General features: G+C 40.0%; 1 pseudogene; it reads left to right on the forward strand.

Annotated features, from left to right (window-relative positions):
• Nucleotides 1-7,270: 7,270 nt before the first annotated feature.
• Nucleotides 7,271-8,303, forward strand: LOC129538527 (NADH dehydrogenase (ubiquinone) complex I, assembly factor 6 pseudogene; annotated as a pseudogene).
• Nucleotides 8,304-10,425: the final 2,122 nt, after the last annotated feature.

Here is a 10,425-nt window from a genome sequence, read left to right on the forward strand (position 1 = left end):
ATCCACACAGTCAAAGGCTTTGGCATAGTCAATGAAGCAGAAATAGATGTTTTTCTGGAACTCTCTTGCTTTCTCCATGATCCAGCGGATGTTGGCAATTTGATCTCTGGTGCCTCTGCCTTTTCTAAAACCTGCTTGAACATCTGGGAGTTCACGGTTCACATATTGCTGAAGCCTGGCTTGGAGAATTTTGAGCATGACTTTACTAGCGTGTGAGATGAGTGCAATTGTGCGGTAGTTTGAGCATTCCTTGGCATTCCCTTTCTTTGGGATTGGAATGAAGACTGACCTTTTCCAGTCCTGTGGCCACTGCTGAGTTTTCCAAATTTGCTGGCATATTGAGTGCAGCACTTTCACAGCATCATCTTTCAAGATTTGAATTAGCTCAACTGGAATTCCATCACCTCCACTAGCTTTGTTCGTAGTGATGCTTTCTAAGGCCCACTTGACTTCACATTCCAAGAAGTCTGGCTCTAGGTCAGTGATCACGTTATCATGACTATTTTGGTCGTGAAGATCTTTTTTGTACAGTTCTTCTGTGTATTCTTGCCACAGAATAGAAAGTAGTAAAAAATGCCCTGTGTCTTTGAAAATATCTCAGTTTCTTCTGTTTGTTAAAACAAGGCAAGTGAGTCTAGAGACTCACTATCAGAGCTAAAATTCCATTTGTTCAAAGAAAAAAATGTTACAGCACTTAATTTTTCTAACAGAAACTGAATTAATTTCTATCCAGCTGTGAAAATGTGATTGAATTACAACTTCCCTTTCCTTTCAAAAATTATCTTTTCCAAACAAAATTCCAGTTTTGTTACTAAAAATAATTTACAGTATCTATAAGAGAGGTGGTTTTAATGTTGCAAAATCATAAATAACATGTATCACCTAACTGATGAAGAGTTAAGAGAAACTGTGGGGAGCAATCCACCAGAGAAAAACTTTAAGAGACTTCAATTTCTTATTAATTTCCTCACATCTTATTAATTTCTCACATTCATCTCTGAATTTGTTCCTTCACACATTGATAATGTTATTACAACCAGACTTAATAGAATTAGTTTGTAATCTTTCCACTTCCATAGTGATATAGAATTGCCTAAGCTTCATTTGTGAGGATGAAGCTTGATAGGTTACATGACTGTCATAAGACACTTTTCAGATACTATGAATTTGATAAGTTAGTATTTAGAAATTTTGTTATTGTCAGGATTCAGACATCTTATAAACTGTAAGAATAGTACTATACACTCCAAAGTTCAGTTCAGTTCAGTTCAGTTGCTCAGTCATGTCTGACTCTTTGAGACCCCATAGACTGCAGCACACTAGGCCTTCCTGTCCATCACCAACTCCCGGAGTTTACTCAAACTCATGTCCATTGAGTTGGTGATGCCGTCCAGCCACCTCATCCTCAGTTGTCCCCTTCTCCTCCCAGCTTCAATCTTTCCCAGCATCAAGATCTTTTCAAATAAGTCAATTCTTTGCATCAAGTGGCCAAAGTATTGGAGTTTCAGCTTGTTGAATAAACTCCAAAGTTACTCAATAAGTATTGGGAGTATAATTGTGACATGTAGCTCAAGCGGTGCTTAATTTTTTTAAATTATAAGTAGGCATAGAAGATAGTTCTCTATGACACATGGAAAACCACAGAAATAATTTCTGCACAACAGAACATTATTTTTAATTATTGAATCCAACCAGTGGCTGCTTCATTATGTCAAAAATCCATGGAAATATATAAATTTTTTCAGTCCTTCAATATAGGGCAAATCCAAAAACTCTCAGAGAAACCAAGTTGCAGCAGTGCTTGCCAAAAAGGGGGCAAGGATTTTGTAGAATATAGGGGATGCTAAGAATCCTCCGTACATTTGATGCAATAATGGATTTTATGCAAATTACATCTGATACAATTACTTAAAGAAATGATTTGTGAAAATTCTAGTTAAAGGCTGTTCTAAGCAACTGTAAATGTAACAACCAAATGTACTAATCCTGAGTCTAAGTCAATGCATGCCCGTTCTAAGGCAGGAAGATATAGGATGTGGAGAGTGTGGAACTTACAAAAGGAGCCATACACAGGAACCAGCACTAGGTCAAAGATATCTTTCTGATCCACACTTACCTAAGATATCACCAGTTCCCTCATGTAAAGAGATGAACGTCTCCATCAGAATAACATTCAATACTCACTGTAATTTGTTGGCATGTATTCAAGCATAACTTAGTTTTAAGTATAATAGTACTAATTTGCTATCTGGGTTCAGTTATTTTCAATTGCACACAATTTTTCTAACCTTATTAAAGAATGTTGTCTGAAAGAAGTGATCCTCAAGACTCAAAGTAACAACTGCAGTCAAGATTGGGTTGTTCAAAGTGCCTGGAGCAGGACTGTCATTCCTACTAGAGGGTGCGTGCGTGCATGTGTGTGTGTGTGTGTGTGTGTGTGTGCTCAGTCAGGTCCAACTCTTTGCAACCCCATGGATGATAGCCCATGAATCTCCTCTGTCCATGGAATTTTCCAGGCAAGATTACTGAAGTGGGTTGCCATTTCCAACTCCACCAGAGGGTACTTAAACAGGTCTTATTCCTACCTGGGTGTATACATATTATACCAGCCATTAACTGAACACTAAACATGTTTACTCACTGGAAAAGACTCTGATGCTGGGAGGGGTTGGGGGCAGGAGGAGATGGAGACGACAGAGAATGAGATGGCTGGATGGCATCACCGACTCGATGGACATGAGTTTGAGTGAACTCCGGGAGTTGGTGATGGACAGGGAGGCCTGGCGTGCTGTGATTCATGGAGTCGCAAAGAGTCGGACACAACTGAGCGACTGAACTGAACTGAACTGAACTGAAACATGTTTACTATAGTGTACAAGGCATTGTCCCTGACTTCCAGAAATGTATAATATAGCTGAGGAGACAAAACTGATATACATACACTCACAAAGTTAGCAAAGGAGAGCCTATATATAAGATGCTGTGCTAAGCAGGATATCCAGAGAAATGACACTGCATGATCCCTGCCCTCAAAATACTATAAGTAGTGGAGAACATAATAATAGCAATAAAATAATCATTTCACACATAGATTGGCTCAGATGGTAAAGAATCTGCCTGCAATGCAGTAGATCTGGGTTCAATTCCTGGGTAGGGAAGATCCTGTGGAGGAGGGCATGGCAACACTCTCCAGTATTCCTGCCTGGAGAATCCTCATGGCCAGAGGAGCCTGGCGGGCTACAGTCCATGGGGTCGCAAAGAGTCGGATACGACTCAGCAAACAACACACACACACACACACACAGTGTGCAAAGAACTGCACCAAGAGTTTTACAGCAGATGTACAATCTCATTTAATCCTCATATTAACATGATAGAATAGACATTACTATTCTTATTTTACAAATGAAGAAACTAAGCTCAAGAGTTTAAGTAAGTAGTTGGGTTTATAAAGGGCTTCCCTGGTGGCTCAGCTGGCAAAGAATCCACCTGCAATGTGGGAGACCTGGGTTCGGTCCCTTGGTTGGGAAGATCCCATGTAGAAGGGAAAGGCTACCCACTCCAGTTTTCTGGCCTGGAGAATTCCATGGACTGTATAGTCCATGGGGTCACAGAGTCAGACACGACTGATCGACTTTCACTCACTAGGTTTATAAAACTAGTAAGCAGTACTTGTGGATCTGAGTCTAAGGAGCAATAGCTCCTTCCTGTGATAGCACACTGTGTCTCCCACATGTAGACAAATTACTGTGAAATGGCAAACATTATAAAAGTAGACCCATGAACTTCAGTGTTTTACAGCAGTCATTTCCAGCCTGAGGGAACTGGAAATGTTTGGTGGAGGAGATGGGGAGCCTAATAAGAGATGAGTAACTGTAGGAAGTTGGATCGCTCCAGGAAGTACATAAGCAAAGGCATAGAGGCAGGACAGCATGCATTTATAAAGGAGGAATGATTAATAATCTATTTTGGTGGTCACCTGGAAATAAAATAGTGATGTGATGTGAAAAGTTAAGTTGGAATCACTTTGGAATCAAATGGTAACAAGCAGATCTTAAATACTGCTTTAAGGAATTTAGACTATTTGGAGAGTACTGTTGACCTATTGAAAGGTGTTTGTGAAAGAAGGGCATAATAGAATAGTGTTTCAGTGTGATTAAACAAAGAGACAATCATTAGGTGATGATACATGGCAATTATTAACAAATATGAGCTCAGTGTGAGGAAATATTCTTGTCATAATATTAGGAGAGAACTGGTTAACCTTACCTTCAGGAGTGGTTATAAGTAACTAATCACATCCTGACCAGAATCATCAGTCTAGACTGGGCCAAGAAGGTTTACAAACTCAGTTTCACCACCAACAGTTTGATCACACTGAGAGAAATAATAAAGTAGCCAGGAATATAATAATCCATAATAACAGCTAATCTTTGTAGGGGTTATATTATATGTCAGGCACTGCCCTCCAAGCCCTTTATAATAACAGTCTGCCGTCTGCGGAGCCCAGGTTCATTGCAAAGGAGGTTAGACAGTCCTGTGAACTATTTAAATCAAGCTATCTGAGAAGTCAGAGAATTCATCACCTTTCAGGAGATCTAGTCATGATTACTAGTGACATAAAACATAGTCTCTTGCCTCTGTTGAACAGTCAGGGATAAACACTGAAATTATGCACCAACTTTCATTTTCCTAAACTCCATAAGGATCATTTGTCTCTAACATGTTTCCATTTCCAGGATTACAGTTTCTTTTACATTAGTTACATTTTATAGTGCTTGTTTTCCGGCACTTCTGTCTCTTCAGCAAACTCTCTCTTCTCCAAATCAGAGTGTAGGATGGGTTATTTCTAGGAAAAGCTTCTTCAAATAAACTGATTCCACCCACCATGTATTCATTCTGGTGTCTTGTTCCTGCATTTCGAAGCACTTTTGGAGCCTACAGCTCACTATCTATGATTGCCTAAACCTTCTCAATGTAATGAGGGAAAGAGATTGTGTGAAAGAAAAAGTTGGATTTGTGACCCCTGTAAATCTTAATTACCAAAGGAAAGCCCTACCTATATTCTCACGCAGCAAATACCTACTATAAATAAGCTATATGCGTACTAAGTCACATTAGGACAGAATGTTTGTATATTGGAGGGACTAGTCTGAGCCAAATTATTACCTGTATGTTCTTTAGTGAAAGAAATTATTTCTTAATTATCTTTGCAAGTCTGAATTGCCTAGCGTGGTGAATTGCACCAAATAGTTAATAAATGGGTTTTTTAAAAAATAAACACAGATTGGTGGAAGGGAGAGGAAATAAAATTCAAACATGAACAACTCACTTGTTTTAACAACTTGAGTTAAGATGTTAAATGAAGAATGAGGCTAATGGCTAAATTTGAGCAGAATGTTGGATTTTTATAGGGATTTTATAATCTTTTCTTTTACATGACCAATATAATTAATATCTTTAATAATAATAACTAATTATTTTAGTCAACAACTCAAGCAGCTACCAGGTGCCCTCTCAGTGAAAATGAAAATTATATACATCCCTCCCTCTCACTTCATTTGCTTTTCTCACCATCTCCTTCATTTTAATGAATGGTGTAGTGGGTTGAATAATGAGCCCCCCAAAATCCTTAGACCCTGTGAACATTACCTTATTTAATAAAGGAGACTTTCAGTAAGGATTTGTGATGGAATCATCCTGAATTACCCCATGGGGGGCCTAAGACAAGCTCCCTAAGAGACAGAGAGCAGGAGTCAGTGTGACCACAGAACCAGAGATTGGAACAATATGGCCAAGGAGTGTCAATGAAAGCCGACAGACACCAGCGCGGGGGGGGGCACAAATAACTGGATTCTCCCCTAGAACCTTCAGAGGGAGTGCAGATTCACCAACATTAAGATTTTGAACTTATGGTCTCCAGAACTGTGACAGAATATGTTTCTGTCATTTGAAGTCATCCAGTTTGTGGTAATCTTTTACAGCGTCCCTAAAAATCTAACAGAAAGGACAACTCTTTCCTTCCAGTTGCTCACTAAAACTCCAAGAGTTGTCCTTAACTTGCATCTTTCTCTCATGTCACCACTCTACCCAACAATGGTAAAGAATTTATACTTTTAAAATACATCCAGAATCTGATCACTGGTCACCACTTCCACTGCTGCTACCTGTCAAAACCACCATCATATATTATCCCCTTAAAGAGTATCCTGTTTAAAGGAGATCAGTCCTGGGTGCTCATTGGAAGGACTGATGTTGAAGCTGAAACTCCAATACTTTGGCCACCTCATGCAAAGAGCTGACTCATTAGAAAAGACCCTGATGCTGGAAAAGATTGAAGGTGGGAGGAGAAAGGGACGACAGTGGATGAGATGGTTGGATGGCATCACCGACTCAATGGACATGAGTTTGAGTAAACTCTGGGAGTTGGTGATGGACAGGGAGGCCTGGCGTGCTGCGGTTCATGGGGTCACAAGGAGTCGGACACGACTAAGCGACTGAACTGAACTGAACTGAAAGAGTCTCCTTGATTCCACCTATGCACCCTACAACCTATTCTCAATATACCAGACAGACTGAATCTTTAAAACTTAGATCCGAATTCCCACACTGGCCTGTATGCATCCTGTCACCCCCTACCTCAGCTCGCTGCCCCTAGAGCATTGCTCTGCTCCAGCCCACAGCATGTATGCTGTTCCTTGCCCCTCCTCCAATACTGAGGTGTGGTCTTTCCTCAAGGGCTTTGCACTGGCAATTCCTCCTGTTTAGAAAACTGTTTCATCAGGTTATATCTCTGCAAAGTTCACTCCACCACCTCCTTTAAGTCTTACTCAAATGTCACCTTCTCAGATTTAAAAACTAATTGAATAAATAATCAAGTAAATGGATTTCAAATCAATAACTTTTATAACTATCAAGCACTTTTACTTTATAATTATTCTATTATAGTTCTTTTTTAAAGCATATGACCTGATCTTAGTGTCCCATCCCTATATTCTCAAACTGTACAAAATTAGATTCCTTTACAATGTCTTATTCATTAAATCCATGATTACTTCATGACCTTAGATGTTTTGGAAGCATACAATAATGTCCAATGTTTCCTGAAGTAGTATGTGGTAACTTGCCTCAGTCATTTATTAGCTTTAATATGTGATATAAGTGAAATAGTCTTTTCTTTATAATCAGGGAGACAAGCTTGCATCTCCTTATTTTTTTCCAAAGTTGTAAACTACTGTCAGAAATATGGATGGCGGTGGGTGTCCTGGAGGTCTCTACGCTAGGCTTTACATGGGGACCACTACAGCTTGGCATCCCTGACCTGTCCTGCCGCTGGCCGCCCCGGGCCTGTGGGCATGCATCTGGCAGCTCTCCAGGTGGAGTGTGGCTATGGCCAGTAGACCTGACACCTCAGGCACTGTCCACTACTGCTTGGAGCCACTGCGGAAACAAGATTATGAAGGCTGTTTATGCTCCGTACTTCTCCCTGCCGAATCCAGAAGCTCTGCTTTTGCACAGAGAGCCTTCAATGTGGAATTGGCTCAGGCTAGTTAAGGACTCTGTCTCTGAGAAAACAATTGGACTGATGCAAATGCAGTTTTTGGGGAAAAAACAACTGTGAATGATTTATACTGTGACAGTCCACCACATCAGCGTGTGGCCACTGAACTATGGAAGGCTGTCAGAAAACGTAATCTGACTAAAAGATGGCTTGTGAAAATCACTGATGAAAGAAAAAAGAATTTGGATGACAAAGTATATCATAACATCCAGGAACTAGGAAATTATGCAAAAACACTCAGAGCTCTCTTCTTTATCTAACACTAGAAATATTGGGTATAAAGGATCTTCGTGCAGATCATGCTACAAATCACATTGGAAAAACGCAAGGCATTGTCACTTGCTTGAGAGCAACACCCTGTCATGGTAGCAGAAGAAAGCTGTTCCCTCCCATGGGTATTTGTATGCTGCATGGTGTTCCACAAGAGGATTTTCTACAAAAGAGCCAAAATGAAAATGTGAGAGATGTGGTGTATGATATTGCCAGCCAGGCACGCTTGCACCTAAAGCATGCTAGGTCCTTCCACGAAAGTGTTCCTGTGAAAGCATTTCCTGCTTTTGCGCAGACGGTTGCTCTGGAGGACTATTTAAAGAAAATCCGGCAAGTGGATTTTGATCTATTCCACCCATCTTTACAGCAGAAGAATATTTTACTTCCATTATCTTTGTATATTCAGTCACGGAGAAAAAGATATTTTAAAAAAGCAAAAAAAAAAAAGAAGATATGGATGGCAATTAGTTAATGAATAATGTAAGAGAGTGGTTAGAATAACATAGAAAGTTAGTTTCAAAATGAACAAACCTATCAAAGAAAAAGCCATTTTTCCGATATGGTCAGGATGGTAGCAGGTATATTATCACTACAGGAAGCAAGTCTGACTGTCAAGTTGGTGAAGAATAATTACAATTGTCAGGCAGAAAAATGATGAGATTGTGGGAAATTGAGCATTCCAAAATTCTCACAGAAGTGTTGACTTCATGTTATAGTCCGCAAACTCATTTTAATGCTATAAGATCCAATTCACTTTTCCAGAAGTCAGCTGTTGCCAGTTTTTGTCCTGCCAATTGTGAAATGTTCCAGTGTGATTTTTGTGTTTGTTTGTTTTATTTGTTTGAGAATTCATTATCACATTGTCATATTTCTAGGTCATTGCTTAGAAAGGCAATTTTAGCAGTGTTTTAAATCACCCATGTGATAAACCTTTTCTTTGGAACAACCTCTGTCTCAATCATCCAAAATAATTTCATAATCTCTCTTGGATAGAAAGTTTATAGATTTGAGGCCACACAATTCTTTCCTTGGTTAAAATAATAAATTTTCCCAAGTTAAAAAGAGCTTTCCCAAACCATGTTGAAAAAAAAAATTGTGACACTCTACAAAATGTCAATTTCAACTGCTCAAATTTATTTTCAGAAATTTCAAGTAGATCAAACACTTCTACAAGTTAGGCACTGTGGATCTGCTTCTTGTTTTGCTAGATACCTGGTTTGTAGTATTTATAATAACACGTACTTCCTTTGAAGTTAGTATTCTTGAAGTCTCCAGAGGCTTGGATAAGTTCCTCAGAGACAGACCTGGTATAATTTGTATAACAGCCCACGGCATTACCAGTTCACACTGTAATTTTGCCAGATCTTATAAAATAAGTTGGCTTGGTCCTAGTCATTAGAGAGATGGGCAGCCTCCAGGGTAAACCCAATTGCTGTAGAAACTATCATTAAAACTATTATTGAACATCTATCTGGTGCCAAAAATACATCCAACTCATTGTAGTCATGGGGATCTACAGCAAGACAATGCTTCTGCGCTACACTAGGGACACATGAATGCCCTAGCAGTTTTAAGCCAGGGAAATGCTGAAATGGAAAAGCACTGGTCTCAGAAGGCACTCAGGCAATATCACCCTGCTCTCTCTCATTCTGGACCACTTCCAGTTCCAGCATCCTTTAGCATCCCCTTTATAGCCAAGAATCTGAAGAGAGACCCAGATGTAATTTGATCATGTTTGGCCAATTTTTATCTCCAAAACACTTCTCAAATCTATCTCCTCTTTCTTCATGCCAAATGCCACTGCCTTACTTCATACTGTTCACCTGGACTAACACAGGAACTTCCAAACTGGTCTCTCTAATTCCTGTCTACCCACCTCCCCCACCTCGAATATACCCACTTACCTACACTCTCCATGTTTCAGCCAGAGTGGCTTGTCTAAAATACACAAATGACCCTTTCACTCCCAAGTTTTGAATGGTTCTGAATTCATTCAATTCATGCTCCTGCACTGGGAATACAGTAGTAAACAAAACAGATCCGTTTTTGCCTTCTTGAAACTTACATTACTGTGGGTGAGACAGGAAATAAGACAACTCTACAGTGACATACGTAGCAGGAAAGATAGAGTGATGGAGGTGGGGATATTTTAGAAAGGGTAGTCAGAAGGGTCATTTCTCAGCAGAAGGGAGTGAGGGGAAAGGGTCAGCCATGAGACAGATGGACAGCGAGGAAGCACGAGTACTCCAGGCAGCACGATTAGCATGAGTACTCCAGGCAGAGCGATTCACAAGTGCAAAAGCCTGAGTCAGAGACATGTTTGCATGTTCCAGCACATCAAGGTGGCCTGTGAGGTTGGAACCCGGTGTGTAAGGAGGTGAAGGCAAAGTGGGGAGCAGAGCACAGGCCAATTCAAGTAAAGACTTGCCTTCCAGGCCTTGGTAAGAATGTAGATTTTATTCTAGATGTGAAGGAGCCATGGGAGGTTTGAGCACTTACTGGGTAATGTCATAATCTGATTTATATTTTAGAAGGACCACTCTCACTTCTGTGGAAAGGGTAGACTTTAGAGGAGCCAAAATGGAAGACTTGTT

This window comes from Moschus berezovskii, chromosome 2 (genome assembly GCF_049115385.1).
Source record: "Moschus berezovskii isolate FMDL1 chromosome 2, NW_MosBer_1.0, whole genome shotgun sequence".
Classification (NCBI taxonomy): domain Eukaryota; kingdom Metazoa; phylum Chordata; class Mammalia; order Artiodactyla; family Moschidae; genus Moschus; species Moschus berezovskii.